Raw genomic sequence first — 10,582 nt, forward strand, 5'->3', positions numbered from 1 at the left:
AATCTTATCGCTGCCTCACAGACACTGAGCCGCACTGATCTACTCACCCTCGTTGCCAGCAGACATGCCCTTCCCCCCACCCAAATGCCCCTGCACAGGCTGGCCCCTTCTCAGCTCGCTCGCCACCTTCTTCGAATGGGGAGATAGCAGGAACTGATGCAGTCCAATTGTTGAGGAGGGAGGAATGTTGCTTGTAAAACGTGTCTAATGGGAAGAAAAACACGTGTTTCAGGAGTGAGTAGATAGGCCTGTTCACTGAAGAATCATCAGTGACCGCTGTGTGAATATCTGACCACTAAGTGCAAATCAAGTCTCAAAGAACAGCATAATATGCTACATGTGAATATTAAAAGAAAGTATTTTTCTTAAGATTGTTTTTTTATGTGTAATGTCTCAAAATATGATTGTTATAGGGGATTCAAACCTGATGTATCATAATAGAGATCATAATAGAGTCATGTATGGTGAACAACACATCATGCATACTGCATGGGCAAAGACTTAACAGTAAACTGCCCCATAAATGCGTAATATGAACTTGTGGCAATTCAAAATGTTATTAGTAATTTTGGTGTTAAAATAAAAAAATATAACAATTTTAGGGCTATCAAGCTTATCTCTGTGTGATAAGCTTGAGGACAAGTGGGTGAAAAGTTGATTTCAATTTGGGTACCCATCATTTCGACATTTACCTGACCACAAGAGGTTACAGCCATAACAAATAAATAGGTCAGATTTTGCAGCCTTTTTTATACATTCATGTGAAGGTGTAAACAGGAAAAATGTTACAGTTTCATGTTTACAAAAGTATTCAATCCCTTGTTTTTTGGACTAAATTGGCTTGCTGGCAAAAATCTGTTCAACATTATGTTACTCAGATTCATACGACAGGTACTTTCAGCCAAGCAATCTGATTGGTCAAAGCCGCGTTCCAGTTGAGCTGTTAATGCCCATAAAGAACAGCTAGCAATGGTTAATCGGTTGCTATGCAAATTCTTGTGGTAACCAGGGAGCTAGTTAGCAATCTTTCTTGTTTTGTATGTATACTATGTTGAAGAAAAGGCATATACATGTTGGTAACTTCCTCATGATCCTTATGTTGTATTAAAAATCCAGACAGAATCTGTGAAACTATCTACCAAATTTACAGATTTTTAGCCAAAAATATCTACAGGTACAATAGGTAGGTTATAGTATACATTTCATTTGGAAATGCTGATGAATAGTTTGCCAACTTAATGTGTTGTTTTACTTTGCTACAATTCTGTGTTAGTGTGAACTATTTAGCAAACTAAAACAGTGAATCGCAGAAAATAATCTGGCCATGGGAACCATATTCAGTATTGATTTTCTGAGTTTGGTTCATTCTCTATTCACTTCCATGATGTTAGAATCTGGTCTAAAAACAAAACCAATATATATATTTTTGAGTTTTGGGAAAAACTGTTTCATGGAGAAAAGTTAAATAAGTAACACTTATCCAGTCTATGCTGTCTAATACACATGGCACCCTAGGTTAACCACTTGATTTGCTTGCTAAGTGGTTGCTAGGTGGTAACTTGGTGATTAATAGGTGGTTGCTAGGTTGTTACTGGTGGTTGCTAGGTGGTTACTAGATGGCTTCTAGGGTTAGGGTTAGGGTAGAGTTAGGCTAGGGTTAGGCTAACCCCACCTATGTTGTTACTAGTGGTTGCTAGGTGGTTACTGATTGGTTACTAGGGTAGATGGTTAAAATGTGGTTTCTAGGGGGCACTGTATTGCGGCAGGTGTAGTTGAACGACCGGAAACAGCAGTAGGATTATTTGGAGGAGTACTTAGAGTAGTGGGATCAGAAGGAGGGGGAGGAGTAGTTGGAGTAGTTGTGGGAGTAACAGAACAGGAGGATTAGTAAGAGGAGGAGTAGTTGGAGCAGTAGAAGGAGGAATAGCAAAAGAACAAGGAGGAGTAGCTAGCAGTAGCAGTAGTTGGAATATTAGTAAGAGTAGGAGGAGTGAAGGGAGGAGGAGTTGTGATAGCGGTAGGAGTAGTAGGAGCAGTAGTAGTGGAAGTCTGTGAAGTGCACTAACTACCATGAATTTAATCTGTCCAGCTGGAGTGAATTGTTGCATCGCCAGCCGATGATGCAACAATTCACTCTAGCATTTCTGAACATTCCACCATTCATATCTATGGGGAAAAATAAAGGGATGACAATCAAAAAGTGGAACACATCCACATCTGCTAAAGTACCTGAATATTTTAAAGCTTGTGTCTCTAACTGAAAGTATGTGGAAGTAATAAAAGTAAAAAAAAATTGGAATAAAAATAAAATAAAATAAATAAATAAAAATAGTGTAAATGAGTGTGCAAGCTTTCATCTAGCCCACTAATTATAATAATAAAAATAATACCAATAATAATAAAAGTTCACTTGTCATCCCACTTTTCAGTAATGAATAATGATCAGTTATTCTATCCATCATCAATCAGGCAGGGAAATGTAAAGGATTAAAACAGCACTACCTATATGGCTCAAGTTGAATAACTGACACTCACAAAAAGGATCGTTAACTAGTTATAGCTTCAGTACTAGGCAAAGGTAGCTGTTTTCTTTCTACTGCTCACTTTTCCTCTCTTTCTTCCCTGAACATCCCTTTGAAATGTCTGTCTGTTGCTGTTTTTTCATGCCCTTTCTCTCTAGTCCTATTCTTGTTGTTGCTGTTGTAGGTTGCACTCTTTGTGTGAGTTGCCCCTCCCCCTCCACCACACTAACCTGTCTTCTGAGAGAGTTGCCACTAAAGGTCTAAAGGCTCTTAAAGACTCATAAGACATACAGACCGGATGATGGACGCTGGGACACTCAGTGTTATTATCACTAATGTGTTAATGGGAAAGTTGGCGACTAAAGAAACTACAGCAGGTGATTTTGTTATTGTTGTGTGACCTTTAGGACAGACAGCGTCCATGGTTGTCACCTATGCTGCCTATGCTGGCCCTGCCTGCGGGATAGGAGCTATCCTGTTGGCCATCCTCACTTGCACATTTATATGGGATGTAAACAAACAGTGCTCACCAGCCTCATTGCAGATATTACTTGTGTCATAAGGACTACATGACAATACCTAGTTTGCTTATTGATAGCTGCAAACAGACATACTTTATTAATTAGTACATTCCAAAAAAACAAAATAATTATTTTTTCATGGAATCTGCATTGCCGTCATTCATATATGTGTTAGACTGGGATCACAAAGCATGGCCCGGACGTGAATGGAGGATGAAAAAACACTCAGAGAATCAATGCTGAATACAGTTTGCCAGGACGACTATAGTTCGTGGTTCAGTGGTTGTGGAAGTCATATCATGTCCTGGCAAAATGAATGATCACTTTGAGCGTATGAGTAATTTGGAAAACACCCTATCTACTCTCCCAAACACCACTGCAGCCCACCCACACACCTCAACACAGGAAACAACACACTGGTATAGGTCTATATTTGGCTGGGACAAAATTACTTTCAGCTGTTAGTGTACCACTACAAATGCTTTGACCTCACACATTTGTAGTATACAAACAACACTCTCACATTCACAAACCCATTTTGATTCACTTAGATTAATTCCCAGCGCGTGCCATTCTTTTAGATAGTGGTGTTGTACAGTAGCTGATACATACTTAACACTGGCTTACTAGCTTTGAGTGTATTCTGTATTTTTCAACACACCATCATTGTAATTTAAATAGTTTAATATAATTCCCTACAAAAGTAATAGTACGTAAGCTCTTTCTTTACTTTGTGAATAATGTTTAATGAAATCCCCATCATGTAAGTGCAAATATTTGCTTGCTGCTACAATGTACCTAAAAGAATAATATCAAAGTCAATGTGGTGTCTTAATATTGCCTTAATGAACACACAATGTATCTAAAAAGTATGAGTAAAAAAACCCCCAATTGTTAGAGTCTCCATTGAGCTCTCACCTGAAGCCCTATTACACCTCTTTTTTGTTTTAGCTGGTATTACTAAACAGACGCATATGGGAAGGGCTTGTTGTGGCTCTAATTGTTGCTAAGCCACTATTAAAAACCTGCATCAAGTGCAATGCTTTTTTGCTAAAAGCTAAAATATTTCTAACTTCTAGTGCTCAGTGGTACTCTGACTGTTAAAACATGCTAAGCTCTCAGTGCTGTCGGAAATGTGGACCAGCACACCCATTCTATTGAAAATAATGAGAAAAAGAAGCTGCCGCAGTGAAGAAAGGGTGATCCTGCTCAAATAGTTCATTGATGCGTGGCATATGAATACATAATGAAAGGCCATGCTAACTTTATTTGCACAGTATGACTATATATGGAAGCTAAATACTATGCAAGTACAACTGTACTGTGACTCATACAGTAATACAGTATACCACAGTATAGCTAGCTAGCAAATTGGCAAAAGAAATTAGCAAAATTAAAAAGTATTTAAATCATAAGGCCTATGGCTTTTGTGAGTTTCTATGGGTATATTTCATTATTTCCCTTTCCTGCCAGTTTGACCTTTCTCTTACCAGAAGGATATTACTAGATTTGCAGTGAAATCAAGCTTGAAAACTTCTAATGTGGGTTGAGGAGAACATAAAGCAGATCAATGAAGGTGCTGTACATAACAACAGTCACACTTTAATGTGCTATTACAAATAACTTCACAACAATACATTCATATGGAAAACTTACATATTGGATCTTGTATTTTTGCTGTGGGTTTGATCAGCACAATCCTCTATTTGAAGGGTCTCAAACTGTGTGCTATGAAGGGAAGAGAGTCTGCAGGTTTTCATTCCAACCAAAGACTACAGCAGCTGATCTCACTATCAGTTCCTCCTCTCTGGTTGAAGTTGTGCTAATCAGTGAAATCAGCTGGTCGTGTTTGGTGGTAATGAAAACCTGCATACTGACTGCCCCACATGGCACATAGTTTGAGATCACTACTCTAGTTATCTGGAGTCCTCTGTGTAATATAAGGCAAGATGTGATAAAGAAAAAGAAAGAAAAAAAACATTCTGTTTAGATTCTAAACAGGTATGAAGGTCTGAAAGGTCTGAGATTGTTAATAAGAGCTGGCGCTTAGATCACCTTGCCTGATAAAAAAGAAAAGTAAAATCAGACATGGTTTGCTCACCATCACAGGAGTTTCTAGGATTTGAATGCATTATTGATAACCAGTAGTGCTTTAGGGAGGTCCAAGGGCATGTTCCCCGAGAAAGAAAATTATAGTGACTTTTGAGAGGATGGACACGTTTTACAAGGGACCTTGCTTAGAGGGACCTCACAGCCATTTCGTGCTTTTTACCTGTGTCACATATCCAGTAAAAACAAATTTAAACTTTTTTTATACATTCTATGGAATCAAGATGAATCTGGGTTGAGTTTTTAACATTTAAACTTACTCATATATTTTCAGAAGGGTGATTTAGAATATGAGGTGACCAAAGACCCTGAAAAGGTGTAATGTCTGTTCGATGAAGGAACGGCTGTCTTGTAGTCAGGCCCACTGACACATCCATAATTGCCTACTCTGTCTATCTTGGTAGAGCTAATGATCTCACTGGTAACACCAAACCTCGGTCATGTTGGACAATAACAGACCAGAGTTCAAACATTTATAAGCTGTATAAATAAGAATCATGGAGACGGGAGATGGTAATTACCTCATCACTTTAGTTAATGGCAGTTAACTGATTTGTCACATTGCATTTTGTATCTTCACTCACTCCTAAAATAAGCAAAATTGGAAAAAAAAGAGTGTATTGAAATTATAATGCAAACGTATTTATTAGTCTACTTCACAATTTTCACATGTATAGATTTTCCTTGTTCCTCCTGTTTAGGTATATGATAATATAAAAAAACCCCAAAATGAATGTACACATACAGACACCTGCACATGTGGCGCACTCACACACACACGCGCACACACACACACACACACACACACTATAGACTGAGAGAGTGAGAAAGAAAATTCATGCACTAAATCATACACAAATATATAAGCATATATACTTACTAACAGACACAGACAAAGAAACACAAAGACACACACAAACGCGTGCGCGCGTGCACACACACACACACATGCACTCACAAGGACACGTAGAAACAGATTAAGTCCAAATCAATGGCTGTGGCTGGAATGGGAGAGAGATTTCACCCAGGGTTCTCGTTAAGGTCTGACACATGCAGCAAAGGCTCGAGGGAGTGTTATTACCAGGGTGATGGTTGATAAGACGCTCGTTTCTCCACGGTGCGTCCCGCGGGAAAAATGCATCGTGCAGCCATGGAAACCATAAGGCTAGGTGTTATGCTATAATTGGGCCAGCGTTTTTAACAGTGCAGCTGCACAGCCAGGTATGCCTCTGTCTTCAAATGAGAAATTATAGTGCAGCCACAGTAGAGAAGATGCTACAGATTTTCAAGCACTATTTTCTTCCTGTGTGGTTCTTTTGTGATATCCCAGATCAAACAGACATATATACTGTACAGCAGATTTTACAAAAGAGAAATGTTTAAAAAAATCACACAGATCAACCCAGACAAGTTAGAAGTTAGCAAATATAGTATTCTACAAAACGAGGGAGAAAAGCTAAAATATTATCAACATAATAAAGAGCAATAGCTGGTGTGAATGATTAGCAAAGGAAATGCACACACACATCTCACAAGCTCTATGTTCCGTTGCTTACTGACATTTTTTTCTTAAATGCAAATGCAAATGGTGTTAGGAAACGTGGTTTAAGATGGAGGAAGAAGACAAGGGGGAAGAGGAGGAGGAGAAGATGGGAAAGATGGTCGACGGCCAATCCCTGCTCAGTCTCTGTAACTTGGTTGATTACGATCAATTTCCCTGGTATCGATGGCCTCCCTGGCCCTGAGCTACACTCCCTCCTGCACTTTGCATGCTACGTGCTTTGTGTACCATGACACCGCTCACGCTCCACCACGCCCTCCCCAACCCACCTGCAGTCCCCACATCCTGGCCTTGAGAAATAGCAACAGCCGGAGTAACTGTGTTTTTGGAAGAGAAATATAGACCAGCTTTAGAAAAACACAGATCTCTCCAGCTTCTATATGTTCCCTGAGACAGTTCAATATCTGGGGGAGAGCAGCACCCCTCGCTGATAGCTTTGAATATTTCTGAGTGCGGTAGATGTAGAAAGTTTGGGTGGTGTTACTGCAGCAGTACAGGAGGCAGAGAGAATTTCCTCTGTTCGAGCCGCCGTGGAGCCGATGGATTGAGCCTCCGCCGTCCATCACGTTCGCGGATACGCTCAGAAAAACTCTGGGAGACTATGCAGAAATGATGCGGTGGAAACTGGCCGCAATGTAGCGGACGGAGAGAGAAATCTGTATCTGTTTTGGTGAAAGCGAAACTGTCCTCCCTCCTGCATGTGTGAGGGCACATCCCGCATCCTCTATCTCTGCACACTTGGCACGCTCTATCCGAATTAATTGCATCTCTGTGAGGGAGAGAGCGAGATGGATAGAGAGAGTAGGGAGAGAGAGGGAAAGAGGTTTAGTCCTTCTGTTGGGCTGGTCTTGCTACAAGGGGAGTCATTTAAAATTCTGCCTCCCATGTGGTTCCTGGTTTCCAGTTTAATGACCCCCCTCTTCCCCCCCTGCTTTTACCCCCTGACTTTCCTGGGCTTTGAGCAGCGAGCTCAGTTTCCTACTGCTGTATGTGCTGATACACACATTATTTATGCATGTATACAAATAAATAATAGTGAAAAACACATCTTTTAGTGAAAGGCATTATGGCCATTAGTGACAAAATATCTACAGTCCCTCTCCGTCTCTCTGTGTCTTTTCCTCACTTCTCCATTGTCTTCAGACAGCTAACCCCCCCCCACCCCACCCCCCCACCCCCCCACACCCCGCTCCAGCTTCCACAATCAACCATCGGCGCCATCAGTGATACAACTCTCTGCCACCACTCCATGTAGTGGTTTGCTTGCCAATTATGAGCACCATCTTTTCCTGGGAAAATGGCTGCTACACCTGTTGTCAGGCTTTGCTGAAGGATCTTTGAATTACGTCTTTGCACCGGGCTACACTCTAAACAAAGAACATAAAATAACGCTTTTTATCCGGTTAATGTTAGAGGTCGAAAAATGTTGATGCTTTTGGTTTTTCTTTTGTTTATTGTTTAGTAGATGTGTTTACATGTAAAATCTAAGTATATAGTGCGATAATACATAGAAAAATAAGACAAAATACAGACAAGAAAGTAACAAATACATTGACCATAACCAGGACTTTTTCTGGTTCACCTTTGCAGCTGGATGGGTCTGGGACCTTGTGGCCTGTGTGTGTGTGCGTGTATGCACGCGTGTTTTAATTCCCCACCAATCGCTTGGCTCCTGTCACTTGCAAAAAACACAGATATAAATCCGTATGACCACTGAACAAATGGTAACCCTTTGTTTACTCTCCTAGCCTGCAGGCACAGGAGAGGTTCTAGTCAGCAAAAAGCCCTATGGATAGCTAACTGCCGCAATGTTCACCTGCTACAGCGAGGCTTCAGAAGAGGCATGATGGGACGTGTCCTCAGTACGATAGAGCTGAGCCTTCTTCATGGTTCTCTGCAGGGGTCTCTTGCACACACACACACACACACATACATATATCTCAGTGTGTGGGGTGGGGGTGGACTGATGTGGGTTGTAGGACAGCAACGGTCCACAAGGTCAGAGTAGGCAGCATATATGGTTGTTTTTCTCCGTTTTTTTTCTCTCTCAGTGGTTGAGCTGTGTGCTGCCTCCCTGGGTCTCTCCTCTATCTGGTCAATACCTCCACGCAGCTTCTGACGATCAATGGAGGGTCAATACCTCTCAGACGCCTGCCTCTTTGTGCTCTCACTGATTTAGCTACCACCTACCCAGGCCATCTTTTTTTACTTTTCTTTCTCCCTCCCTGTTTTTTTTTTATGACCCACTCACTTAAATACGTGGACGTGCTGAAATTAGAGACGCAGTAGTAAATCTGGGATGCAGCGCGCACACTTTTTCTGCCAAATGGCATAAACCTAGCCCCTCATCAGGCATGCACTCGACAGTAGTTCCGCTGTTTTTGCTGAAATGTGGCCTATTGTCTGCTGAAATGTCTTTGCTACACTGTTCCCTTTTCATTTACTGAATGAAAAAAAATTATTCCATTCATCTCATGCAGAAAGCATCAATCACACTTCGCTATGAAGTACCACTTACAGCTAAATACTGTAAATATACAGGAAGCCTGATGATAATATGCTTCTAATGGCTTGTCAGATTCAGCCTGACTACATAATGAACTCTATCACAGCCTGATTCACCTGTAGATGGGGCTAGATTAAGGCCAAAGTCCAAACTATGGAGTATATGGAGCTTGCAGCAGTTCATGCAGGACACTCAGTCATGCATGCAGCGTGACACACAGCAGCTATCAGGTGATCCATGTCCACAGGAGCTACTATCACACACTGACAATAATGCGGTCTATTTAAGTTGAACTAGCTCACACTCATTCCTGCTGCACATTCACACTACTGCTGCTGCTGCTGACTGGTGTTGGTGAAGCTGTCTGCCTCCACCTGCACTGCTTCTGGTTTCACTGCGTAGAGATGGAGATGCTCTCCACTGTGCATGTCGTGCTGGTGTTTGTCATGTGACTGTTATAATGGCCGCATTATATCATCAGGAAAAATTCTCTGTATAACCTTTGGGGGCTTGTTTGTGCCCCCTCCCACTTCTTTAGCACGCTTGCTTGAATCTGGCCACGGCACACCCTGAAAAGCAGAGCCCTTAACACCAAATATAACAGCATTAGCACTTGGTTTAATCTTGTCATGGTTTAATCTCCATGACAAGAGTGCTCCTGACAGAAGAAGCTTATTCATATACTGTCAACGGGCTATTTCCTAATGTCATTCATAGTGTTGTTTGGTGAAATGTGGGTAATGACTGCATAAAAACATTAAATCATGTTTGAAATTGTGAATGGAAGACAGATTGACTCACACCATCACAGAAGAGAAAGAGGTGGTGCAGGACTGTAGAGGTGATTGCTTTACTGGCCTACTAATATACAGTGCTTGCTATTGTCTTAATGCCTTGGCCATGTTATTTAAAGAACTTTCTCTGAGAATTTCTTGAAAAGTAATCATTAGCACTAGTTGGTGGTGCTGTTATTAGACTAGAATTACAGAGGAATAATAGCAGTGCGACATCTGCTGTTCTCCATTATTAGGCTATCAGTTTTCCCCAATGATCAACAAAACAAATCATGAGCTTCGTACCAAAAAATAAATAAACAGGAGAACATCAAAATCAACAGGGAGGAAAATTGCCGTTAGGCACTCTGTTATGACCAGCAGGCCTATCACTGAACACACTAAATTGAATAAATAAATGTTGCTTAAAATAAAATAACATTGTATTTTTATACCATTTTATTCAAAAGCCACAACCCTCTTCCTGTTCCCTTGTTTTCCCTCATTAAAACAATGATGCATTAGTAAGGCAAAACACACGCCAACAGATATGTTCATTCTAATGTGACATGCAAATTCATGTCCAATCT

The sequence above is a fragment of the Centroberyx affinis genome, unplaced genomic scaffold, assembly GCF_046629955.1.
Source record: "Centroberyx affinis isolate AG114_WGS23_722 - 3 ecotype Tasmania unplaced genomic scaffold, CSIRO-AGI_Caff_v1 ptg005694l_1, whole genome shotgun sequence".
In the NCBI taxonomy this organism is placed as follows: domain Eukaryota; kingdom Metazoa; phylum Chordata; class Actinopteri; order Beryciformes; family Berycidae; genus Centroberyx; species Centroberyx affinis.